Source organism: Leopardus geoffroyi, chromosome D3 (assembly GCF_018350155.1).
Source record: "Leopardus geoffroyi isolate Oge1 chromosome D3, O.geoffroyi_Oge1_pat1.0, whole genome shotgun sequence".
Lineage (NCBI taxonomy): Eukaryota > Metazoa > Chordata > Mammalia > Carnivora > Felidae > Leopardus > Leopardus geoffroyi.
The window spans coordinates 84158513-84186261 of record NC_059339.1 but is presented as its reverse complement, the minus strand read 5'-3'; the positions used below and the strand labels follow the sequence as shown (position 1 = coordinate 84186261).

At 36.9% G+C, this 27749-nt stretch overlaps 1 long non-coding RNA gene across 1 annotated transcript; it reads left to right on the top strand.

The window, feature by feature from the left end:
* The first annotated feature begins 295 nt into the window (after positions 1 to 295).
* Positions 296 to 26100, top strand: LOC123587669. The gene is made up of 2 exons (XR_006707456.1): positions 296 to 387; positions 25930 to 26100. It is a non-coding gene; the product is annotated as an uncharacterized LOC123587669 (long non-coding RNA).
* The last annotated feature ends 1649 nt before the right edge of the window (positions 26101 to 27749 follow it).

Below are 27749 nucleotides of genomic sequence, written 5' to 3'. Positions count from 1 at the left end.
TAATACGAAAATCTCTGGTTAGGCTAATCACCATTCTCAAAACACTTTTGCTGTAGAATCATAAAGTTTAGAAAATGTTTTGATCTAATAGAAACTCCTGATCATTTTTGTAATGGCGAAAACTGCCTGAGAGCAGAAGTGGCCTTTTTCATGTCAAACCAACTTTGGCACTAATAAACTGCACTAAAAGTAGCTTTAAGAAGCTTCCTCTAGACGTGTCACATGCCATTAACCTGCGCAGGTCAAAATAGAAAGCCCTCCATGTGGAGAGAGGAGCATAATCCTCCTAAAGGCAAGGCAATCTGGCACGTTCTGTCTTGTTCCTTCTTGATTCCCTTCGATTTGCCACACCTAACTTCCACTGCCTTCTGATGATGGACAGAAAAGGTAATTTTTTTCAGAACTTTTGAACTTAAAAATATCTTTATTCTATTCTGACATATCAGTAGTGATTCGGGTATATAATGTGAAAGTGGATAATTTTTTTATCAGAATATGAGAGAATTGTTCCTATAGTCCCATGCTTCCACTGGCATTATTGGCTGTAACCAAATGGTGTCATTTGCAATTATTTATGATGGCCTGTACAGTCATTTAGCTTTTAAGATTTACTCTTCACTTCAGGTCTGTTGCAAGTTTAAGCTAATGTATTTTCTTATGGGTCCTTTTTCAATTCTTGTTTAGGGTATGGGCTTGACCAGTTCATTGGAGAATCCCAAATACCAATTACTGATAGGTCTTTTCTCTCAGGCTGTTGATTTTTCATAGACAGAATGTTCCAATCTTCTATCAGGGTTTTTGGAGCTAAAGGAGGCATTGAGAGTGGAGAGGCTCGTCATTCAATGTGTTGACTTTAACTTTACATCCTTGATGTCTGTTATTAGTATTTCATCTCTATCTGGTCTTTTGCTGTGAATTTTGAGTCTCATGGCTTTCTTCTCTCTACAAAATAATCCTGCAATCTTTCAAGCAGGGTTAAAATAGCTATGGTTGCATGACTCTTGTTCACTGTGTGTGTACGTGGAGCAGGGGAGAAGTTCTGGTGGTTTTATATGTATTTTTGTTCGTTTCTTATACAGACTTTCAACCAGTCCTTTGAGTTAAGCCCCATCATATTCCACAAGGTCAAAAGTTTTTATTTCGTCTGACTTCTAAATATGTGACGGTATGCAAGTAAAATCCACATTATACATTATAATTAGTATTGGAGTAGTGAAACATCAGGAATAAATAATTTAAACATGAGGATTTGGAGAAATTCAAAAGCTACCTCTTGTTCTTTAGTAGATGGGGGTAAGATACAGTCCAGTAGAAGAGATAACATCCAGGATATCAACAAATAAAAATGGGATAATCTACGGGGGAAAAAGTATTGAGGAAATTTCAAAGAGAACCATAAGGGATAATCTTCCAGTGGCTGAGAAAAGTTGTACCAGTATTGAAGAGAAAACTGTACCAACACTGTCTTCACTTATGGGAAGAATTCTACTAGTAATAGAAAATCACTGTTCATTGTCAACAATTGAGTTTTCTCTCTCCATTTCTTTGTGTCATCTTTGATTCCTTTTGTCTGTGTTTTATAATTCTCAAAGTGTAGGTCTTTTACCTCTTTGGTTAGGATGATTTCATTCATATCTGGAATTTAATAAATAAAACAAATGAGCAAATGGGAGGAAAAAAAAGAGACAGAGAGAATAATAAACAAAGAAACAGACTCTTAGCTCTAGAGAACAAACTGATGGTTACCAGAGGGGTGGAGGGTGAGGGGTGGGTTAAATAGTTGACGGAGATTAAGGAGTACACTTGTGATGATGTATGGAAATGTAGAGTCACTATATTGTAAACCTGAAACTAACATTACATTGTATGTTACGTAATCTAAATAAGGAAAAAAAAAATGAAGTTTCACATTGTAAATGATAGCTACAGAAAAAAAGGTACCGAAACCAAAACAAAACAAACAAAACACAAAGAAATAGTTTCTGTCCAGTAAACACTGAAACAGAATTTTCAAAACATATGAAAAAGTTTTGGGGTTCCTGGGTGGCTCAGTTGGTTGAGCATCTGACTTTGGCTCAGGTCATGATCTCACGGTTCATGAGTTCGAATCCCGTGTCGGGCTCTGTGCTGACAGCTCAGAGCCCGGAGCCTGCCCTTCTCTCTCTGATCCTTCCCCCACTCATGCTCTGTCTCTGTCTTTTTCTCTCCCTCTCTCTCAAAAATAAATACATATTTAAAAATTTAAAAAAAAATATGAAAAGTTTTATTGAAGACTTATTCTTCAAATTTCTTTTCAGATATTTCTGCTGTCAGTTACCCTCATGTTAACTGATTTGGTCACATCATAACCATTATTCACTTTGAACATTGATATGTAATGTTCTGTCTTTCAGTGAAAAAGAACTTTTGTTATATCATAGGTATGTTTGATTCACAGACAGGAAATACATTAGATAGCAAACTGATTTTAGAAATAGAATTCCTAACAGCAAAACTTTTATTTGTGTCAGTTATGTTCAATCTGAAGACGAGGAATTCTTTGCCACGCTTTTCTGATCTGATGTAGGAGCTTTGTCCTGTGGTTTACTTCACATTCAGCAGTATATTTCGCCTTCAGCTCCCCCTAAAACCATACTGTGTGAGTTTTCAGGGGTTTTCACTCTGTCTTCGGTTTCACATAGCTATGAGTAAGCTTCCTGTAACAAATTCTTATTCATAAGAATGGAAAGGAAAAAAAATACATTGCAAATCATCTTCAGAAGACTCATCATTCCTTTTTCCAACTTTCATGTTCTGCTCCAAGTACTTCCAAATATCCCCATCTCCTGAATTCTCGGTCTCGAAATTTATTGTCTGCTTCCTCTAAGTGGTGTCATATAAATTATATGAAATTGCCCTACTGCAGGATGGAAGAAACATTTTATCCCTCGGGAGAATAAAACCCTGACCACACTTTCATAAACACGGTGAAAGGTTTACTCTTTGAACAACTTGTTTCTGGTGATTTCTGTGCCATGGGAACCCCAACTACCACTCCAGTTTTCAGGTATAAAATATTTTTGCACTCCACAGATGCCATGCATCACTCGGGTCATGGGCTGTGCATTCTTCTACAAGGATTCGGAAACTCTCCAATTAACATGGTAAACGAGAATTGCATTGTGACCTAAATGAGTCAGGGTGGAATATTTCATCATTTTCCAAACCGAGTGAGCTCGCCAGCTTTCAGACGGTTTCTATGACTCACGTTTTGGACAGACACACAGAGGTGGGGCTCTGCATTGGAGAGTAAGCCTGAGTGCCCAGTCAGGTCTCAATATCCAGAACTGGCTGTCGGCTTTCCGTTCCGAGATACCGTTTGTGAAGTTAAACAGAGATTCTGTCTCTGTCTCTGTGTGTGTCTCTTTCTCTCTGCCCCTCCCCCTCTCGTGCTTTCTCTCTCAAAAATAGGTATTTAAAAATGTAAAAAAAAAAAAAAATGATACTTAGCAAACTGATGAACAAGAACAAGAGAGTAAGCAAGTGCTTGTGTGTAACCCAAGGGTAACAATGGATAACAGCAGCAATGGCAGAATGATACATTTTTATGAAATCCACAAAACGCTTCTTCAACACATTTTAAATTGCTTTTAACGTTTATTTATTATTGAGAGACAGAGAGACACAGAGCGTGAGCAGGGGAGGGGTAGAGAGAGGGGAGACACAGAATCTGAAGCAGGCTCCAGGCTCGGAGCTGTCAGCACAGAGCCCAATGCGGGGCTCGAACCCACGAACCACGAGATCATGACCCGAGCCGAAGTTGGTCGCCCAACTGACTGAGTCACCCAGGCGCCCCTTTAACACATTTTAATGTAATGATGTAAGTCAAATATTATTTCTAAAGCATCATTCCTGGATTTATTACAGCAAAACAAACTAGATATAGAAGAACTGACAATTCCCATACTAAATACTTGTTGCTACTGGGCATGAAGAAGAGGTCTTGGGGGAACAGGACTGTATTCAGAGAAAACAATGTGTTAATAATGTTAGACTCTTTAGATTGTCTTTGAGCACAAACTAGCTACAGAGGAAAAAATCATACAGAATTTAAAAAAAAAATTACAATGTCTATTTATTTTTGAGACAGAGACAGAGCGTGAGCAGGAAAGGAGCAGAGAGAGGGGGAGACACAGAATCCCAACCAGGCTCCAGGCTTCAGGCTGTCAGCACAGAGCCCCATGCGGGGTTAGAACTCATGAACCATGAGATCATGACCTGAGCCGAAGTCAGACGCTTAACTGACTGAGCCACTCAGGCGCCCCCAGATTTTTTTATTTGAGTCCAGAGTAGGTGAATTTGTATTGACTGTAGTCTGACAGATGTCTGAGGAACAAAATTCCTGATTAGATCCAGTTGGTATAAGGAAATGAAAACACAGATCAAATAGATTTTTCCCTGTAACATACTATAAAGACTTTATTTCTCTTAAAAAACACACGTTACGGAGAGTTTACAGAATGCTTGAGCTCTGTCTCTACTAATTTAGGAACCCTCTTTGGTAAACAAGAGAACCCTCTGCAAGATCAGGCTAAATCGATAAAGATGGACCTTCCTGCAAAAACCCTACTTGAAGTTTAAAGATCATTTGCAGCCTTGGAAGGATAGGAAACTATTCAGAAGGAAAAATGCAGTCCCGTCGAAGCGGTTTGTTCAGTTAAGGGAAAAGCTTGATTAGGTTTCTACAAAGTATAATTAACACAGATAGCAGTGAATGAGACTTAGTGAATAATATCTCACAAGCAGCAGGATATTCTAATAGTAGTTATTCAGTATGCTCTCAATAACAAAATAGCCCTCCAGAAACTCATCTCATTTCTAAGTATTATTAAACGTATATCCAGAAAGATTTTAAATACTTTTTATATCACATAAATACTGATTTTTGAAAATCTTAATTTCTGTTAGCATTTTCAACGATCTAATGAGTAGTAGTCATTAAAGCTGGATGCTTTGCAATTAATATAACTTTTATAAGCCTTTGGTTAAACTATCTCCATTTAGAAGAGAATGGGATAATTACACTACCCTTCTACATAAGTCTGAGAAGAATCCATACAAGATGTAAATAACATCATCCAAAAAGATTTCTTCAGCACGATTACCTGGAGTTTAGAATCCCTCTTAAACAAAATTAATATTGTATCTATATAAAATATAATATTAAATATATAAAAATATAAATATTAAAATATTATATAAAAGTTAATATTATATAAAACCTATACTATATCATGTATTTCTAAGACTTTTGATTAGTAAGAGTATAAAAAATAGAGTGTGAGTTAATTCGTTGTTTTGCTACTCAGTAAAATAGTAAGTCTAACTTAAAACTGTATTCAGTGTATAAAATTCAATATACAAAGGGAAAAAAAATTGGTTTTCAATTAAGTGATTTCCTGAGCTGTCTCCTACAATTCCACTCCCTAAATTAACTCTGACCCAAAATTCAAAATGCAGTTAATTAAATGTCATATATGTTTAAATCCACAAACCACAAAGTTATCATGATACCTTATATCTAAAACTTTCATACATTGAGACTACTTATTAAAATATAGTAATGGTTCCCCAAATATAATGAATTTGATATTCCCTATATTTAACCTCAAAAATATCTCAGTGTATGTTCACATGTATGTATATGGATAGAGGACAGATAGATATGATAGGTAGATAGATGATAGATAGATAGATGATAGATAGATAGATAGATAGATAGATAGGTGTCATTTTAATAGAGGAATAATAAGTAGAAAATAATTGAAAATCAAAGACTTGTTAATATTTTGAAAATTAGAATTAGAAAAAATAATAATTGTAGAAATAATAAACTTTGAACTCTAGGTAAAGAAGCAGCACGTTCTATGTTATTCAATAAAGTAATGGAAGACTGTTCTTTCAACAAAATATAGAAGGAAATGTATAACATCCACCAGAAGACTAATATCATTCACTGAATGATTAAAAAAAAACTATGGTGTAATTCAGTTTAATTCACGAAAGAAAATAATGTCCTTCTGATTTTTAATACTGAAATCGATGTGTAAAGTTTGATTAATCTTATTTAAACATTATTCTTTTCTTTTTTTAAACTATTTATTTATTTTGAGAGAGAGAAAGAGTGTGAGCAGGGGGCGGGGAGAGAGAGGGAGAGAGAAAACTCCAAGCAGGCTCCACGCTGTCAGCACAGAGCCTGATGCGGGGTTCGATTCCACAAACCGTTGAGATCATGCCTGAGCCGAAATCAAGAGGTGGATGCTCAGCTGACTGAGTCAGCAGGTGCCCCTAAACATTGTTCTTTTAAAAGTTATTATTTTTATAAAATCTTTCTTTTTTTTTTTTTTTTTAATTTTTTTTTCAACGTTTATTTCTTTTTAGGACAGAGAGAGACAGAGCATGAACGGGGGAGGGGCAGAGAGAGAGGGAGACACAGAATCGGAAACAGGCTCCAGGCTCTGAGCCATCAGCCCAGAGCCTGACGCGGGGCTCGAACTCATGGACCGCGAGATCGTGACCTGGCTGAAGTCGGACGCTTAACCGACTGCGCCACCCAGGCGCCCCAAAATCTTTCTTTTTTAACTTTTAACATTCTCTACATTCCTTAACTTATTAAAATACGTGGTTTTTTCATTCCTGTTTGTAGTTTTAGGTTTTCATAGGATTTTAAAAGTGCTTTACTTTTTAAATGTTTATTTATTTATTTTGAAGGGGAGGGAGAGGAAGGAGCAGAGAGAGGGAGGAAGATAATCCCAAGCAGGCTCCACAAAGAGCGAAGCCGATCGCAGAGATGGATCTTATGAACTGTGAGATTATGACCTGAGCTGAAATCAAGAGTTGGTCGCTTAGGTCACTAAACCACCCAAATGCCCCAGGCTTTCATAGGATTTTAAAAAGTTAATTAAAATTTAAACAAATACCCATACATTTTTTTTATAACTGTAATTTCAGAAAAACTAATTACTTGTGTTGGAAAATATAGACTGAACAAACTGCTACCTAAAACAAAAGAATATCGTGTCATCGATGTTAAATATTTTACATTAACCAGGAATTGTGATAGCTTCTACCTTTAGTCTCCACATATTAGAATCATAATGTAAGGGGATATCATGTTCCACTCCTCTTTTATATCTATTTGAGGTAGTACCTGTGCATGTGGCTAAAAGAAAAATAAACATGTAATGAAATTACATGATAGATGTAGAATTTTGAAAAATATTCGACAAGATTACACTCCAGAATATCTTTGCCTGTATTCATCTGTCTATCGTCTTCTTCCTCCTCCTTCTCATCATCTATCATTCCATCCAGGTAAGTGTGTTTATCACACAAACACAAAATATGGGTGTGTTTATCAAGGATTACTTTGGAAGCTGGGGCACCTGCGTGGCTCAGTCAGTTAAGCATCTGACTTCAGCTCAGGTCATGATCTCATGGTTCATGGGTTTAAGCCCCATGTTGGGCTCTGTGCTGACAGCTCAGAGCCTGGAGCCTGCTTCGGATTCTGTGTCTCCCTCTCTCTGCCCCTTCCTTGTTTGTGCTTTGTCTCTCTCTCAAAAATAAACACTAACAACAAAAACAGCAACAATTTTTTTAAAAAAATAATTACACTGGAAGCAAAGCAGAACATATATATTTTCCTTCATTAACCCTTATACTTTATTATCTGAATCATATCCTACTCACTAAATTTCCTGAGCAGAAGTCTTTGAAAGAAAAGCAATTCATAAGAACATAAATTTGGGCTTTGTATCTGTAAAGTGAGTAGTTGAGGTCATAACTTAAGAGATAGAAATTAAGAGTTAGTAGAGGGACTGGAATCCTGTATAATGTAGAATGTATAACTGTATAATGAAGAATTTCTTTAAGATTCTATAAATCACAACAAAATGAAGATAAACCATTTAAAATAGTGACTGTTATGTGTAGTACAAACAGAGAAACTTGAACTGCATTAGCATAGAGCAATTCATGGATTTTATTATATCAAAAGAGGAAAATGAATAAAATGATAAGTTATAGAGGAGTTTAAACCACTTCATGAATAACAAGTTACATAGTGAGTAAATTATAGAAATTAGGGTGTTTTAAATGTGTGCACTCATTGTGTTCGAAGTCGATACAAACACACAACAGCATCACTAATTTTAGTCGTTCAAATTCTATCTTGTTATGAACTATCTCAGCTATGGTTCATAAAAAAATTAAAATTAGGACATGAAGAGTTATACTTGTTCACATGCTAACTGCTAAATAAATGATTTCCAAGGACCAGTAGAAAAAATGAAAAAAAAAAAAAGATTAAGTTTGCCAAATAGATAAAAACATTTTTATTTTATTTTATTATTCTATTATTTACTGTTATTTCTAGATAGAAATACAAAAATGATTATAGTTAAGCAATAATAAATATTTGTGTAATATTTAATATGATGGAATACGATGTGAAAAATAGTTATATTAACATATGTATTATTTGTGGGTTAATACACTTCCATTGATAAACCATAATGGAAAAATAACTTGATAGATATGCATGTATTGGTTGGTTTAATGTTCTTGTGTTACCTTTTTCTATGTATCTTTTAATCTTTACAATTTTAGGTTTATTTTATAGTTATGTAAAAGTAACTTAAATATAGTTACATTAGTACTCTGGGGGACTAATTTTGGAACTGCTTCAAGAAAATAAATTACAATAATGTGACCATATTAAAGAAATTTAATGAGTATTTTTATATCACATTAATTAAATTTAAGTCTTATAAAATATTGATTTATCATTGCAATTTTTTAGAATCATCATTTTAGCTGGCATCATCAAGTAAATAACTGTTGAACAGTGTTATAATTGTTTAAGTTGATACTAATTTAAAAAAAAATCAGGGGCACCTGGGTGGCTCAGTTGGTTAGACTTCAGCTCAGGTCATGATCTCTCGGTCTGTGAGTTCGAGCCCTGTGTCAGGCTCTGGGCTGACAGCTCAGAGTCTGGAACCTGCTTCGGATCCTGTGTCTCCCTTTCTCTCTGCCCCACCCCTACTCATGCTCTGTCTCTCTTCGTCTTTCAAAATTGAATAAATGTTAACATTTTTTTTTAAATCATAAAAGAGTCATCTAAGTCACAGGGTGTAAGAATTATGTGACTGCTGTTTATCTACACAGAGTGGAAAAATACTGGTCCAAGCTTTATTCTAAGTCATTATTTCATTTGATTTTCTTATTTCCAGTAACTAAACTTCAATACCTATTTTTTGCATAGGTTTTAGTCGGTGTAGTTAAAATGTAGAATATTTTTGGTACATGAAATATTTTTGATGTATGGAATATTAAATTTTCTTCTCTCTATACATTGTTGAAAAATAAATGTGTTATCATTTTGAATTATTATATGCTCACATTGATTCCTGGGGACAAAACTCACTACTGTAATGATTGCTTCAATAATCAAATCTGTTGTTGAATAATATTTCGGACACCGGCATACAAACAAATATTAAAAAAAAAACAAAGATATTTTTATAAAAGTTGTGTTTTACTGGCCCGTTCCTTGGTCATCATGTATTCTTTGAAATAATGTAGGGTTTTAACTGCACACAAAAATGGACCTACCTTTACTAAAAGGAGAATGCAGTCATTTTGACAATTGTATTTTCTTAAATCAGAGTGGGGTTAAAGCAATGACCTTCAAACTCTGGTATCCATCAGAGTGTACAAGGAGAGGTCTAACCATCTGCATTTTTCTACCAACAAAATTAAAACCCAGCAGACCGTGTGGTCATACCACTGTAGGGAGAAGTGGAAAAATGATATGATGGGGAGGAATTAGCTAAGAAAGCCAGTCAGAACCAATATGGCATGTGGCTGAAATGGTACCACGGCCAGACTCAGTGGATACAGAGCCGCCGAACTGTTGTGTTGGAAAGGCACAAGCAGGAGCCCATTGTATGGGTGCTGGGCTGAGTCTTTAGGGATAATTTAATACTTCAGACTGTGGAAATCTAGAAGTCACAGGGGCCAGAATGCATTCTGGTTCTTTCAGTGTAGGAATTTTTATTAACAAAAAGTAAAGTATTCTGTAATCAAGTTTTAGGGTGTATTTTGTGGAGAATATATAATAAATCATGTCTTATACAATTTCAATAACTATAAAAGGATGATGGGGCTTTCAGTAAAATATAAAAACGGAAACACAAAGCGGGTAGAAAATTCTAACACATTTCCATTAGTTTGGTGTGTTTAAACATATTCTTTCAATGTTTAAGAATAAATTGTTATAACTAATAAATAAATGGATGAAAAATTCAATAAATATGAAATTACTATGATTGACATGAAAATTATAGTAATCAGTGTACCAGTGTTTTTTATTTAACAAAAAAGAAAAAGTTCTTTAAGAAAAATCACATTTCATGCTGTCCTTGTAAATTCTTTTAATATTCCTTGAAGCTAACTTTAGGTACACAATGAGCAAATATATTTATAACAAAAGCCCATTTTCAAGTACCTTACTATAAAGATGGATGGGGTTTCTGTTTATAAATATTTCATAAAAGTAAAAACCATATCAAACTATACTAATTATTTATTCTACACTGTGCATCATATAAAATGGACAATCGAGGGGCGCCTGGGTGGCTCAGTTGGTTAAGTGACTGACTTCGGCTCAGGTCATGATCTTGCAGTTTGTGAGTTCAAGCCCCGCGTTGGGCTCTGTGCTGACAGCTCAGAGCCTGGAGCCTGTTTCGGATTCTGTGTCTCCCCCTGTCTCTACCCCTCTCCTGCTCATGCTCTGTGTCTCTCTGTCTCTCAATAATAAATAAACATTTAAAAAAAACAAAAACAAAAACAAAATGGACAATCAATAGTAGTTACTGATGAATTGACTTATTTGTCTTGGCCTTGTTCCTATTTTATAAATGAAAAAAGAAAGCTGAGTATTTAAAACAGAGATGTTCAATATAAAACATAAATAAATGCTACATATTCTCCTAGAAGAAAATTAAATCAAGATATATTGCTTTTAGAAGTAAGGACTTCTGTAACATCAGAAGTTGTCTTGTTGGGGCACCTGGGTGGCTCAATCGGTTAAGCGTTGGACTCAATTTGGCTCAGGTCATGATCTCGTGGTTTTTGAGTTTGAGCCCCACCTCAAACTCTGTGCTGGCAGTGTGGTGTCTGTTGGTATCCTCTCTCTATCCCTCTCTCTCTGCTCCTCTCCTGCTCTTTCTCTCTCAAAATAAATAAACTTAAAAAAAAAAAAAGCCATCTTGCTATGTTTCTTTCCAGTACTTTTCCTATAGTTTTTATTGTGTTAATCCTACATCACATATATATTTACTTCATTTCATAAGCACTTTCCTACAACACTAATGTTTCCCATAAACATTATAATGTCCACATAATAATTCTCATGGTGGGTATGGCCTGGTCTGCAGCCCATTAATTGCTGTGGTTGTTCTGATTTAGATCCAAATGTCTTTAATCCATTCTCTTACAGAGAATTTAATCCCTTTTCTTTCCAAAGCTCTTCTCTTATGTAAAGATACAATCAACATATTTAGATCACTTGTCACATGCTTTCATAGGCTATAATGTTGCAAATGGAATTCCTGGCCACCACTTCTGAAGTTCATGATATACACTGCCAAGTTTCTTTCCACAAGGTGGCAATCTATGATCCTCCTTTTAGAATGTCAATCCCTAAGGGCAGGAATTCCTCTCAGTGTGTTCCCAAGATCTACTATACAGAAGGAACTCAATAAGCATGTATGTCATTTATGGAAGAAGAAATGGAGTAATGCAATCTGTAATGCAATATTATCTCATCCTGAAATTACCAAATATGAAACGTGCATTCTCTGTTATCATAGATGAAACCATACTGTGTGTTTTAAGTTTATCTCATACATAGAGCTCTGGCCATTGGGGTTTGCTTGAGGGGTGATGTGAGCCTGTCTCTTGCAGACAAGTGTGGGTTGAGGAGCCTCTAGCACCTGGGGTACCCAGGTGTTTCTCATTCCAGGACGACTCTGTCTCCCATTGGAGAACCGAAATTTCACGAGATAGACCATTCTCTGGAGAAAGTGATTGGCCAGTGCCTGGGCCTGATTCAGCCATTCACTGAGCCGCCCCTGATGCTCAGAGTTTTCCAGCTCAGCCTCTGCTCCCCTGTTCTACCATCAGGATCTGCACTCACTCTTCATATACCCTAAGCCTCTGATGGGCTCTAACTGTACCCCATTTACCTTCCTGGGAAACCCTACACAACACCCACCCAGACCAGGCCCTGGCCTTGGCCCACAGGCATCTCCTGTGGTGTTCAAAAGAGAAGAACATTTCCTGATGTGGGGGCTTAGGTGGATGGGCCAGCTCTCTCATCCGAGGGTGCCAGCAGTTGAGCTAGGACAGAAAGAGAGAATAGTGCCCTAGGGCTGTTCTTCAGGGAAAGACTCCAAGACCTGGCAACATAGTCTCCCGGGAAAGTTCTAGATACCTCACAGATGCTGGAAGGAAAACTGGCCCCCTTGGATTTGCAATGAAACGTAGCACTCAGATTACTGCAGCCTTAGACCTTGACAGATGTCAGATCGGGGCCCCAGAGCTCTGTGCCAAAAGTCCATATCCACTACCTAGGGGCCCCTGGAAGGCTGTAGGTTTACAGCTGGTTCATGCATATTTCATCCCATTCTGGCTTCAGCAAGTCCCACCCCTTCCGAGCCTTGGGCCAGAATCCCTTCCTTGGCACCTGGCTAGGCCCCGAGGCAAGGCGCCAAGAGCCTGTGAATCTAAGTGACTGTAAGTGACTCTAAGTTCAGGGAACTCCAGGGCATAATCATACATCATAATTTTTCACAATGTAAATTTTGATATATAATTAGGAAGCCATCAAAGGCATTGAAGGATCGGTATTGAATATAGAACATAAAAATCTGAAAGTAAAAATTCTAGTAGAAAAGAAAGCAGTTTTGTGTGACACCTTCATGTTTTAGGGACTCTCTGTGTTCTCAAAATAGATCACAACAATGATTAAGATTTTGATGAATGCTGGTCTCTCTCTACCTATCAAAAATAAATAAATGTAAAAAAAATTAAAAAAAAGATTTTGATGACTGTTGAAGAACTACCTCACTAATGACTGTATGAAAGATTGTAGAAAAGAAAAACTTTTAATGTTGAGCAGAGGCTAAACATATTCTAATATTTTATTTGTTCTTTGCTACTTTTATTTTATAACAATACACAATAACAATAGATATATTAAGAGGAAAGGTATTGCTGACGTTCATATGAAAAAAAAATGCCCTGGGATATTGTGTTTATGACGTATTCTAGTTTCATTTTTTCCATGGACATCCATCTTATTTAACTGTTTAAAAATGATATTATAAAACTAGTGTTAAAATAACTATTGGGTTATATAAGAGTAGTTGCCATAAACATATCCCTTCGTGTATTTATTTAGGAATGCATTATTTGATCACTAACCTCCAACCGTAAACCAAGGTTCTGAATCACTTGCTGAGATTGCACCCTTATGAACAATAAAATAGGGGAAACTGTAGATTTTTTAAAGATATCCATACATTTAGGCAATTAGGAAAAGAAAAAAGTGTTCATGAATATCGTGAAGTGAAATTTTAGAAGACAATAGATGCTCTTACTGGAAGAACCTAATGCAGATGAAAGTGAGGGCAGGTCCCGTTGAGTGAAATGTGTGATGAGACATGGAATTGAGTAGAAATGAGATAAAGAATGTAAAAAATGATTTTTAAGGAGAAACTGCACGTTTAAAAATTTGGATGAAGATGAGAAAGTTCGGTTTATTTAAGACACCAAAGGGAGGTCAAGGCAGCAGATAAAACATTGGTAAGATCAGGTCACGTTCTGTCGCACAAAGAAAGGAAGAGAATAAAAATAATCCTGTAGATTTGGTCATGAAATGAGAGTATTTTTGTCTTTTGAAATTATTTATAAAAAACACACAATAAATATATATAATATGAATGTACATAGGATAGAAATATGTAGAAATAATACACACATATGATAAAATTAAAATATGAAATATATATATCTTTCAAAGTTGGAACGTCGCCTCCAGGTTAAGTTATTTAATTTACTCAATGTATTTGAAGACTACAGAGAGTTTATTTAATATGTGTATATCGGTCAAAAATACTACTTTTTCATATGTTTCAGGAGAATCCGGTGTGACTATCAGGGGAGACTCAGCTTCTCCTTGACAAATCCCAAATTAATTATTAGTTTTTTAATTCTATTTTTAAAGTAAGAAAAGAAAGCTTCAGAAGTCCAGGTTGCAGATATCAGCCAGAGGGAATGTTCCATAGAGCCCGTATTTTTCTACCCTTGATAACATCAGTAACAATTAGGTAATGTTAGGTACAAAAATAAACAATTAAGTAAAATGACCATCTTTTTTATTGATTGGACATCTCTTGGAACTATATAAAAGGTCTGAGAATTCCTTCTCTTCTCTCAGCTACCTCCCTCCCGACTGTTGAATAGTAACAAAAATGATTTGCCAGTTTCCAGCCTTTTGGGCAAAGCCTGGTCACCCCTACTCTTCCTCTCATGGATCAGCTTCTCTCTTTTATTTCTAGGAAGATTAATATTTTTAGAGGCACCTTGGTGGCTCAGTCTGTTAAGCACCTGACTTTGGTTCAGGTCATGAGCTCAAGGTTTGTGAGTTTGAGCCCTGCGTCGGGCTCTGTGCTGACAGTACAGAGCCTGCCTCTGATCTTGTGTCCCCTTCTCTCTCTGCCCCTCCCTGGCTTGAGCATGCTCTGTCTCTCAAAAACTTAGTCATCTTTTAAAAATAAATAAACATTTTAAAAAAGATTAATATTTTCCAACCTTTTCCTTCTTATTTGGGGCACTGAGAGGATGCCTTTATTATTTTATGTAGGTATTACAAAAAAGGAAGCACACAAAAATTCTCAGGAAAGAGCATTCCAGGTTTTCCTTTTTTTTTATTAGGATGAAAAATTTCTTTAGAAATTAGGGTATCATTGGTCGTGGTGCACCCTGTTTTCCTTGTGACAATATGCCCATTCCATCTGTTCACACATGATGAAATTATTGACCTGTGGAAATGGCCAAGGGTAAACATGACATTGAACATAGTTTTCTCTCTCACTGTTTTTGCTTACAGACACTGAGGCCCTGCTTTGATAATATTTCAACTTCACTTTACCTTGGTATTCTTAGCTATGTGTTACTTCACCAATATTTTTAAAGAGTCAATAATAAAGCTTTTCCATTCAGGCTTCTGTAGCTCACATGTGTGAATGAAAACATAGAGAATATGTAAGTTATTTAAAATGTTGATGAAGTTTCCACTAGGCAACTTGCATTCTGTATTTTTGTCGTTACCAGATGAGATTACATTTATGAGCACACACGCACAAAAGTTTTATTGTAAAGCACACACAGATTTGACTTGAAGTGAATCCATTTCATAATTAAGTTTGACAGAGATAGCATTAAAAAGTAGAGTTGAGTAGAGTATGAAGCAGATATCCAGAAACTTAGAAGGAAAAATATGTACTGATTCTGTTAAAAGAAAGAAAGAAAGAAAGAAAGAAAGAAAGAAAGGAAGGAAGAAAGAAAAAAAGAAAGAAAGAAAGAAAGAAAGAAAGAAAGAAAGAAAGAAAGAAAGAAAGAAAGAAAAGGAGGGAGGAAGGAAGGAAGAAAGAAAGAAAGAAAGAAAGAAAGGAAGAAAATGGGAGAAATCCACGGAGGCAAATTGCTGATTAAATTTCTCTTCTATAATATACAATTTTCTTTACACAAAAATAAGAAACAAAGACCTGAAACACTGGGGCAATGCGATCTGTGATCAGCATGAAAAGAAAGTTAAGACTTAGAAGGAAAGAAAGCTGTTAGAGAAGCTACAAGTAGAGAATCAGACTGGAATCTGAGAAACCAAATGAGAATTTTATAAGAAAAGTGAAAGAAACTGAAAAATACCTGACAAAAAACCATAAAGAATATTTAAATAAATAGAGTTAGCATTAGGTAAAGAATAGACGCCTCATTATCTCATGTTAGTTAGTAAAAATCTGGTAAAAAGAAATTGCTCTTCCTCATATAACTTAGGTATCACTCAGCGGTTTTTGAGTTCCTGCAATACTATCAAGATGATAATGTCTTTCTCGAAAATGATGAACCATCATTTCTTAAGACCACTGATAGGGGCGCCTGGGTGGCTCAGTTGGTTGAGCAGCCCAATTCGGCTCAGGTCATGATTTCGCGGTTTTTGAGTTCAAGCCCTGCGTAGAGCTCTGTACTCACAGCTCAGAGCCTGGATCCTGCTTCACATTCTGTGTCTCCCTCTCCCTCTGCCCCTCCCCTACTCATGTTCTTTCTCTCTCTCTCTCACTCTCAAAAATAAACATTAAAAAAAACCTAAAAAAAAAAGATCACTGATATAATTTAGACGTATAGTTATAAAAACTTTATATAAATATTCATTTATTTATAGTTAAGATAGGAATAGAAATATGTTTTTTTTAATTTTGTTAACATTTATTCAGTTTTAAGAGATGGAGAGACAGAACATGAATGGGGGAGGGCAGAGAGAGGGGAAGACATAGAATCTGAAGCAGGCTCCAGGCATTGAGCTGTCAGCACAGAGCCAGATGTGGGGCATGAACTCACGAACTGTGAGATCATGACCTGAGCTGAAGTCAGACGCTTAACTGACTGAGCAGGCACCCCCAAAATATAAATATATTTTCAAAGGGGGAAATATAATTATATAGATGTATATATATCATTAAATTAGTTTAAAGAAGTATATTTTTAGACACAATGCAAATTAGTAACAAAAAGTACGTCTTAATAACTCTCGTCTTCGAGATAGAGTTTTTTTCCAAGTGAGTCTTACCTGGACCCCTCTATTTGTAATTTATGCCTCTTGCAATCTGACAGATGATATGTTTGAGTGTCTTCTTACCCCGCATGGTCTTAATGTTTTTACTATAAAGATGGCTCTCTGAAAAGAGATGTCAACACTGCTAAATTGAAAGCCATTTCATTTGTTTTAATTTATATGAAACTGAATTATATTTTTGGCTTCCACTTAGTGGAAGGTCATTAGAGTGTAATTGTCCCATCAGCGATAGTCAGAAAATGTAGGCATGAAGCCATAAACGATAAATTCATTTCACTGATCCTTTGGGGTTTGTTTTAATGCCTTTTTGTCTGTTAGCTCTCCAACGATGTTGGATATCGTAGACAAGATGAAAAGCAGTGATGATTGGTCATATTCATAGTAAATTCGTTTTTTTTCAGCTGGTTCCCAAATGAATATTTAATATTAACATGGTGAACAGCGTTTCATGCCTACTAATATGAAGGTGACATTCCTGTTTTTGTTTTTGTTTTTATTTTTCTTTCTCTCCAGAGTCATTACTGCCTAGAGATGGTTGTGGTAATAGTTTAGGAAATGGAATTAGAGGATGCTTAATAAAATGGTGTTTTGCTGATATCCCTGAATATTGTTTTCTTTTTCTAGCTGATTTCTCACAATGAAAATACTAAATACTATTGTAACAGTATGAGGATTTTGGGAATCTGAGCTGCTCTGTAGAACACTGCACCAAGTTTGATCTCAAATGAACCCTGATACTTGTCATGCCTACTATGTTCAGAATCCCCTCCAAAAAGAGTGGCCACCAGGGATTATTTTCACATAGGATGTTGTCCTCTGAATCATGTGACCTGGATGCTTGGGTCAAAGTAGACTGAGATTGTTCCTTAAAATAAAGGGCAGTCGTCATTAGCCTAAATCGGTGATATGAAGTCTTGCCAAAGAACATGCCCTATTTTGATTGTGACTCATTAGACCAGTCTGATTTTCTTCAGGGACTTTGGACACAAAACACACAGACACACAAATATAGGACATAAAGACAACCCATAGGGGGCGCCTGGGTGCCTCAGTCCATTAAGCGACCAAATTTGGCTCAGGTCATGATCTCACAGTTCATGGGTTTGAGCCCCACATTGGGCTCTGCACTGTCAGCACAGACAGACCTGTTTGTGAGAAGCTGTGAGCACAAAATGTCCTGAAGTAGGGAAAGCAAAGTAAGAAGTCACTGGAAGTGTTATCAGATGTAAGCAGAGAAGAGAAACAGAAAAGCCACATGACAAAAGTAGCTAAGTGAGTAATCCAGGGCTGCTATTTGGCTGGCACACACTGGTATGGCCCCTCTCTCTTTTAAGCATTGAAATATGTTGAAAATAATTGGCAAATAGCTGCTTCTCAAAGGTTCCTATTCATCCATTCCTGGCCACCAGCTACCCTGGCCACTCTCTTATATACAGAAACTAAAGTGCAAGGAACCTTTATTCTGATGGATTGAGGATTGTGCCTTACGGATGATTAAATATTTCAATTTTTACTCCTGCACGTTAAGGTGCTATGAAGGCTTGCCCCTGAGGAAATAACAGAGTCCTGATCCATATTCTGTAAGACCTCGCAGGTCTGTAGGAGGCTTGATTACAAGGTTGTGTCAAGTGCTTATTCACTTCTCTGACGCGTTATCACAAAAAGTGTCTGTATTTGAAGAAATTTCTATTCTTTCCAATCAGATCAGGTGAGCCTGACCACAATACAGGTCACCCAAAATATAAAGTTGACTTCCAAAAACAAAAACAAAACCTGTTTAAGGAGACTCAAGGTATATGGCATTACCATTCTTATGCTCTGAGTTGTACTCAAAGCATAAATGTCAATAAACCTTCCCACACTTCCAAGAGCTAGATATACATGTGAATTATAGTTTCATTAGTAGTTTTGGTTAATCACATTCTAGAGCACAGTGTTCTTAAACAGATAAATCATAAGAGAAATTGAAGTACTTCCATCATTTTCTGGTTACTTATATCAGCCATATTACATATAATGGAAATTATTCCATAAAACATAAATACAAATATTGCATATATATATATCTTTTCACGTGCATATATAAAGTGTGTGTGTGTGTGTGTGTGTGTGTGTGTGCATGTGTCTTTATGCAATCTGTGATACAATAGAGACTCCTAGATCACAGGAATCCAAAGTCTCTTCTCTTTCCCGGATACACAGTTAGACTTCACTTTCTAGTTTCCCCTGAGGTTAGCAGTGACCATGTGACTGAGTAGTTGTCTGTCACAGCAGAAGTGTTATATGCTACTTCCCTGAACGGCCCACAGAAACTCCCTCAGGGTTCCTTTGTCTTTCTGGCTGGCTGGACTGAAGACAACTTCCAGAGCAAACTTGGAAGCCAGGAGTGGAAACAGAGCACACGGCCTAGGGACGCCCTGTTGCTCTGTTTACTGCATAGCACTGCTGTCTGAGAAAAAAAAAATTATTATGTTTTAGATATTATGTAGTTTTGGGTCTACTTACTATAGCAATTGCTATATCCTAACTTGTTCATAGTATTAAATAATAACCCTTAGAAGAGAAGTTTAGCTGGTAAGAGATTTAGAACGTGTTATGCATAAAATAAAAAGAATAAATTCAGTATCCTATTGAGTTTATTTATAAAAAAAATAATGTTTAAATCTTGATGATACCGCTAGGTTTCCAGCCAAGTACTACTAAAAGCTATGACGGAAGTTACATGAGAGCAAACATCCCATTTTATTTTGGTTTGATAATGTACACCTTGCACTCAGAATGGTTCTTGGCATATGGCAGTTTGTCCATAAATATTTATTAAATAAATAGGCAAGAATCATCATTTATGAAGATGATCTGTTAATTTTCTAAAATGTTTTTCTTAAAATTGAGCTTTCAACTTTATCTGATGATTTCCCAACATGGCAAAACTTAAAATTGGGTAATTTGAGGACAGTATTTAAAAATGAGGTATTAGGGGTTGTCTGGGTGTCTCAGTCATTTAAACGTCCAACTCTTGATTTTGGCTCAGGTCATGATCTCATGTTTTGTGGGTTCGAGCTCCACATTGGGCTCTGTGCTGACAGTGCAGACCATGCTTGGGATTCTCTCTCCCTCTCTGCCCCTCCCCCAATCATGCATATTTGTGTGTGTGTGTGTGTGTGTGTGTGTGTGTGTGTGTGCGTGCATACACATGCACACACACAGTCTCTCTCTCTCTCTCTCTCTCAAAATAAATAAATAAACTTAAAAAAATAAGGTGTGAGCACGGTGACCAACGTGCAAACAATTCACAATGAATAAATAGCACAGTGTCCTGTAACTAGTAAAAGAAACTTACTGTCATCTTCAGAAACTGCAATCTTCAGGCTAAAGATTTAGCTATCTCCCAACAACCCTACAGAAATGATTCAAAGAAATAAGTACTTCCACCGCACTCCCCACACGCCCTCCAATTCCCGCTTGTGGTGACCAGTGGCTGACCCAAGTAGCCACTTCTGGACGAATATTCTTAAATCTGGTAGGTAATAAATAGATATGAGGAAGGGGCAACATAATGTGTGTGCTTGTTTAAGTTTATCTATTTATTTTGAGAGAGAGAGAGAAGCAGAGGGGGGGGGCGGAGAGAGAGAATCCCAAGCAAGCTCTGCACTATATCAGTGCAGAGCCAGAGGTGGGGTTCAGTCTCAGGAACCATGAGATCATGACCTGAGCTGAAATCAAGAGGCAGACTCTCAACCAAGTGAGCCACCCAGGTGCCCCTAATACGTAGTATTTAATCACTCCTGCCTTGACGTGTAGTTTAAATTCTAAAGCATGAGATAAAGATGAAGAAATTAAAGTGACAGGATACAAAGTAACTTCTACTGATAAAGTCATACAGAAAAACAAAAATTAGATGTGCCCACAATTTGCTTTCCTCTCCTGGGATTAGCATGTGTGAAAGCCTAGCCTCAAGAGAAATTGGATCTTGAAACTCTCCCTTAAATATCCTGAGCCCCAAAAGTGAGGATAGAGGAAAACAGCCACTTAAACTTTCTCAAGAAGGAAGGATTGAGTCTGAACACTAAAATACTGGAAGTGTAGGAAAATACAGCCTGCTTAGGCATGCACACTGGAAAATGTGAATAAGAAAGTTTCAAGCCACTTACGCTCGTGCTCAGCATTTTCTCCAACAATTCCTCCTTGTCTGTTTCCAGACCTCTTCCTCTTCATTAGCTCTCTCCAATCAGCATGGCGGACACACACTTGTCTCCTCCATTCCAAAAGTAAATTTATTTCCTATGGATCCCCTTCCTCTCAACTAAAGCTTTTACTGGCCAAGTTTTACAAAGCAATTTTCTTTATGCTCTGGCTCCATTTTCCGACCTCCTGCAACTCCACTTTTCAATTTGTGGGCATTTAGCTTCCACTGTTCCATTCATCAATCTATGTTTGCTAATATTAAAAAAAGGGATCACATGGGGCGCCTGGGGGGCGCAGTCGGTTAAGCGTCCGACTTCAGCCAGGTCACGATCTCGCGGTCCGTGAGTTCGAGCCCCGCGTCGGGCTCTGGGCTGATGGCTCAGAGCCTGGAGCCTGTTTCTGATTCTGTGTCTCCCTCTCTCTCTGCCCCTCCCCCGTTCATGCTGTGTCTCTCTCTGTCCCCAAAATAAATAAACGTTGAAAAAAAAAATTAAAAAAAAAAAAAAAAAAAAAAAAGGGATCACAGGTCCAAAATGGAGACACTGGTGCCAAGCCCATGTCAACAAACCAAGACTTAGTAGTAACCTAAGGGCAGTTTCAGCCTCTCCCAGGAGTGTAACCTTTAACTGGTCAGTCTGGAGTTACTTGGTCAGCATCAAGGAGGTAATCCACTGGATAGACCCCATCTGTCCCCCATAGGAAGGTGACCTTGTTGGCAACCCATTCTTTCCTTGTCTCTCTCACCTTTCTGCCTAGAAAACCCTTCCATTTGGTACATCTTCTTGGATAGTCTTTTTATTTGCAGGATATCAATTCATGAATTGTTGTATAAAACCAATGTGCTATTTAAATTTACTCAGTTGAAAATTTTGTAACACTAAGATCACATGAAAGTTCCTATTTCCAATGGCATTTTTCAGGTCTCTCTCTCTCCCTCTCTCTCTCTCTCTCTCTCTCTTTCCTCTCTTTGTCTCTGTCTTAATTTAGCCTCTCTGATGTATCAACGGACTCAACCACACCCTCTTGGAAAAATTCCTTTTCTGTGACATTTCACCCTTTTCTTCCTCCTTCTGACATTCAAACTCTATATCTCAGTATTTGTCGCATCTCCTCTTCTATTGGGCCATTAATCATTTGTGTTACTCAAGTTTGATCCTGAGTCTTTCATTTTTTTTTAATCTTAAAACTACACTCCAACCACAGACCATTTAATCCTCTCTCTATGGCTTCACATATATTTTTATCTTTAGATCTGTATACTCAGATATTTATTTGACATTTCCACTTTTAAGATCTAAATTGATATTAAAGCCATGTTCATAAGTTCTCCATAATCTAAATTAACTCCATAATCTAAACTGATTTCCAAACTTCCATCTCAATATTTCATGACTTATTCCTGCAGTTAGTTGTACCAGTAATCTGAGGTAGGAATGGACATTTCATTCTTTCCACCTCCCACAGCTGATGAGTCATAATATTTTATTGGAAATAACTAAAAATAGATATATTTTACTCAACTGCTTATGTCTTGCTTCATTGATTCAGGGAACAGGGGAAATAAAGTGATAGATAAAACTGAATACATTTCAGAGGGCTCCAAGAAAAGGTAGCACCCAAGTCATATTCCTAGTAGAGACAAAGTCATGAAATTAGATGTGGAAAGCGCTTTTGCTTGTTTGTTCCAGGCAGAGAGAGAAGAAAGAGGCAATGATCTTATGTAGTTTTGAATTTGAGATATGATGAAAGACAAAAGATTGGAACAGAATAAGGGAGAGGAAAACAGTAAGGGCAGAATGGGGAGATGTATCGAAGCCATCAAATTGGAACTTTCTTATGGGAAAATAACATACGGTTTATGGTTTTAGATGAGTATTTTTGTTTCCTTTTAAAGTATTTCTTAAAGTTTGAGAACAATTTTAGATTTACAGCAAAATTATAAAGATAATACAGAGAATTCCTGTATACCCCACATCCAAGATCTCCTATCATTACCATTTTATATTAAATAAACCAACAAATACATTATTATTAACTGAAGTCCGAACTTTATTCAAATTTGCTTAACTTATACTTAATGCACTTTTTCTCTTCCAGGACCTCACCTAGGATACCACATTACATTTAGTTGTCATGTCTCCTAAGACTCCCTTTGGCTCAGTTTTTTGTTTGTTTGGAGGGTTTTTGTTTTGGGGTGTGTGTGTGTGTGTGTGTGTGTGCGCGCGCGCATATTTGTGGGTGTGTGTGTGTGTATTTGACATTACTTAGTTTTGACAACTTTGAAAATTTTGAGTACTGCTCAGATATGTTGTAGATTGCATCACAAATAGAATTCTCCTGGTGTTTTCCCCCATGGTCTAATGGGTTTATGGGCTTTTAAAAGAAAGACCACAAAGGGAAAATGACTTTTATTTCATTTTCTTATACACATGTACGAAGTAGCACAATGCTGGACAGGAGAGGTGAGAGACGAGATTCTTGTCCTGTCTCTGATCTTAGAAAGAATGGATCCAATTTTTCACCATTAAGTATTATGTTAGCTATAGGCATTTTGTAGATGTCCTTTCTTTTTGGTTTTTTATAAGTGCTTTAATTTTTTTTAATATTTATTTTTGAGAGAGAGAGCGCAAGCAGAGGAGGGGCAGAGAGAGAGACACACACACAGAATCAGAAGCAGGCTCCAGGCTCCAAGCTGTCAGCACAGAGCCAATGCAGGGCTCAAACTCACAAGCTGAGAGATCATGACCTGAGCTGAAGTCAGAGGCTCAACCAACTGAGCCACCCAGGTGCCCCTAGATGTCCTTTAAAAAGTTAGGGAAATTCTCTTCTATCCCTAGTATGCTGAGAGTGTTTGGGGTCTTTTGTTTTCTCATCATGAACAGATGCTAAATTTTGTGAAATGCTTTTCTGTATTGATTGATCTTTAGTTTACTTTGTTGCTGTATTGGAACACACTGATTGATTTACTAATGTTGAATCTGCCTTACATCCCAGGAATAGGTTCCTATTCCTCCACAGAAACTGGGGGTAGAGGCATTATCTTCCTTGCTGGTCACATGTCAGTCCTACTCTCCTGAAAAAGACAGTCCTGGGTTGTAAACCTGACAAGAAGCTGTTTAAAAAAAGATTTACATACATCTCAAAGGAGTAGAGTAAGAATTTGCAATTGCAGGCTTACAAAACAAATGTTCTAAAAAAAAAAAAAAGGAAAAAGGAAAAAGGGAGGTAGGGTGTCTCTCCCATTATTTTAACAGGGAAAATCATTTTTATTTTATTTTTAATTTTTATGTGACCTTGCAGTTGGTGGTGGTGGAGGAAACATTATTAGGTTTGGCTTATGCTTTATTTTTATTTTTATTTTTGTTTATATTTCTAAAGATTTTTTAAAAAGTTTTCATTTATTTAAGCAATCTTTATACCCAAAGAGGGGCTCAAACTCACAACCCTGAGATCAAGAGTCACATGCCCTACTAACGTAGCCAGCCAGGTGCTCCCCTGTTTTTTCTTTTTTTAAAAGATTTTTATTGGGTTTGGTATATATTTTAGAGGTCAAAATGACTGAATTTGCTGATGGATCTTGATGTTGACATGACAGTTAAGAAATAAGGCAAGATAATTGAACTAAGTAATCGGTGAGTTGTAGCGCTATTCATTACAACATGAGCACAGGGAAATGGGAACCTGGATTACTCCCTGTTATTCGTTAGGTTTCAGTGAATTATTTGATGTTGAAATGCAGCTGAATTTGGGGCAATCGGGGATTCAGAGCAGAGGTGATGGCCCCAGGCATTCCATCTAGAGTCATTGTAATGTAGATGATTCCTATAGATGGGGTGCTGAAGATCATCCAGAGAGTACAAGTATTTACCGGAAGGAATCTGATGAAAGATTAGGTCCCAAGGAACTCAAACAGTTAGAAGACTAAGCACAGAGAATGAGAAGAGGGAAATTAGGAGAAAATGAGGGAAACATGGAGTCTTTGGAGGCAATCAAAGAAAGACGTTCAGGGAGAAAGGAACTGGTATGTGTCAAACCCTTCCAAGTCTTTGATTCTATCCTCACTTTACAGCACTCTTTCTGTGACCCCCTGGTGTTCAACCACACCTCACATGCACACTATCCCTTATCTTCTAGAACCTTTGAGTCCCCTGATTTTTCTTCCTCAATACAATCTGGATTCCATCTCCTTTTCACCTGATTTTTCAGGGCTCATTTTAAATCTCTCTCTCCTTCAGAAAGCCCCCCCCCCCCCCGCCAGCTCCTCCTAATCATTTAGATCTTTCTGGTAGGTAAGCTCATTGTGCCTCATAGCTCTCTGTCATAGCACTTAACCACCTTTCAACTAGAAAACTTGTGTAGATTTTTTCATACCTCTTGCCTCCAATAGATTATAAGCTTTAAAAATTCAGCAACCAGATGGTCTGGTTCACTTCTATTTTCCCACCACTTGGCACAAGGAAGCATATTTGTCGTATAAATGAGACAATAAATGAAACAAATGGCAAACTATTTTGGCTTTTACCGGACTGTTTAATGCAACCACAGGAAATAATCTTTCCAACTTGTTCCCATGCAAATGAAATGTACATTTATTTAGTCAGGACTTTAAAAGTCAGTAGAGGTTGTGGAAATAAATAAAGGAAACTTCACTTAAAAGGTGATAGGGGGAGCTCTCGCCCACCTATCCTTCACAGCAGCCTGCATTACCAGCCAGAAAAAGGAAGATAAGAACTATCTTGACAAGGGAGGACATTTTTTCACAAAAGAATTTTATCTCTTGCTTCTAGGAAAAAGAAGGAAGATCTCTCCCTGCCACAACAATGTACTAAGGGCAGTTAGCAGCCAGTGAGAAACCACCGCAACCTTGAACTCTTCTTCTCCAATGAACTTTTGTTTAAAACATCCCTCCCGTATTTCCTTCTAAAACCTAATAAAAACTGACCTTCCCTTTGTCTCTTTAGATTTGCCTGTGGTTCATTATAGCTTACTTGTCCTGAATTGCAATTCCTCTGCTACTCCCTAAAGTAAACTCTGGTAAAATAACTGGCTATTTTACTTCTAAGGTTGACAACGTTGAGATAATAATAAAGCCACTCCATTCAATTTTTTTAAAGGTGTTTTTACTTAAAAGAGTCATTCTGCAAATGCATCACATCAATATGCCAGTAAGAACAAATACCATGTGACAATTAAATTGATTTCTGCATCTCATCGATTAAAGTGAACATTGCCTTCACACGCCAGTGAGTTCTCATATCGTAAACAGTAATTAAGATATTAATCACAGAGATTCTCAGATGGTTGTTTCAGTGGAGAGATTTTCTTTCTTTCTTTCTTTCTTTTCTTCCTTCTTTCTTCCTCCTTTCTTCCTCCCTCCCTCTCTCTCCCCCTCCTTTCTTCCCTCTCTCCTTCCTTCCCTCCCTCTCTTATTCCTTCCCTCCCTCCCTCCCTTTCTTCCTTCCTTCCTTCCTTCCATCCTCCCATCCTTCTTTCCTTCCTTCCTTCCTTCCTTCCTTCCTTCCTTCCTTCCTTCTTTTTTATCAATCTCCCCTTATTACATTACTAGTGATTCTACCCATTATGATCTGGAGATTAAACACACCATATAATCATTTCCATAAAGCCTGTTAACTAGGAAGTTTCTCTATTTTTATTTAGGTAATTTACTTGCATAGCACTGACTTGCCGTGTAAGCCGTAATAGTTCTACTGAAACGAAATGAATTTTTTTATAGGATATTCTCGTTGCACATAGCAATGTGATTGCTTCTTTAATTAAAATGATTTCTTATTTGCCAAGGAAAGACAAACAACAGTAACACAAAAAAAGAAAACCAAAGCAAATTTAGACCTTGATATCTTTACTTCAGATAGTATTGCTTTCGAATGCAAGAGGCTTGTGGATATTATCCCATTAGAGATTCTCCGAGAAGCGACTAATTCCATTAAACAATGTGTTGCTAGCACCACTACGTGTAACATGCAAAACACATGTTGTTCTTGCAAAGCAAATTGGGCATCAGTACATATGAATATGAATTTTAGCTGCTAAAATGAAGATAGTCCACTTGCCCTGGGTGGCTAAGAAGTTCTATGCTTTAAATATAAAGAACATATATTGTGGGGGAAAAAAAACAGCTATTTTTACAAAATCATTCCAGTCAATGAATAATGAAAGAAGTGCTCAGGCAAGTATGCGCTGTGAGGTTAAAGCACTTTTGTGTGGTCGCTGTTGGTGTCCATTTCTTCAGTTTCATTTGCATCTGGATAAGCAATATCTAACTCTATTAATTTATTATTAAATTTGAAAAAAAAATACTTTTGTCTAGACCACTTAAAAGTGTAATATAAAATTGTCTGGCCCGTTGCATTGCACTCCATTGAGTAAAAATCTGCATGTTGAATTAAATGATCTCCAGAAGTCTTTAAAAACACATTTTTGTCACATCCTAAGACTTGCAAAGCTATCAGTCTGTGTTCATGGGTGAAAGAGAGCTGATGATCATCTAGGACTGAGTGTGGACTCAGCATATGTTTGGTGGGCACATCTTGCTGTCCTCTGAGGTACCTCCAAACCTGAGACACTTCAAGTGGGAAATACTGGAGTA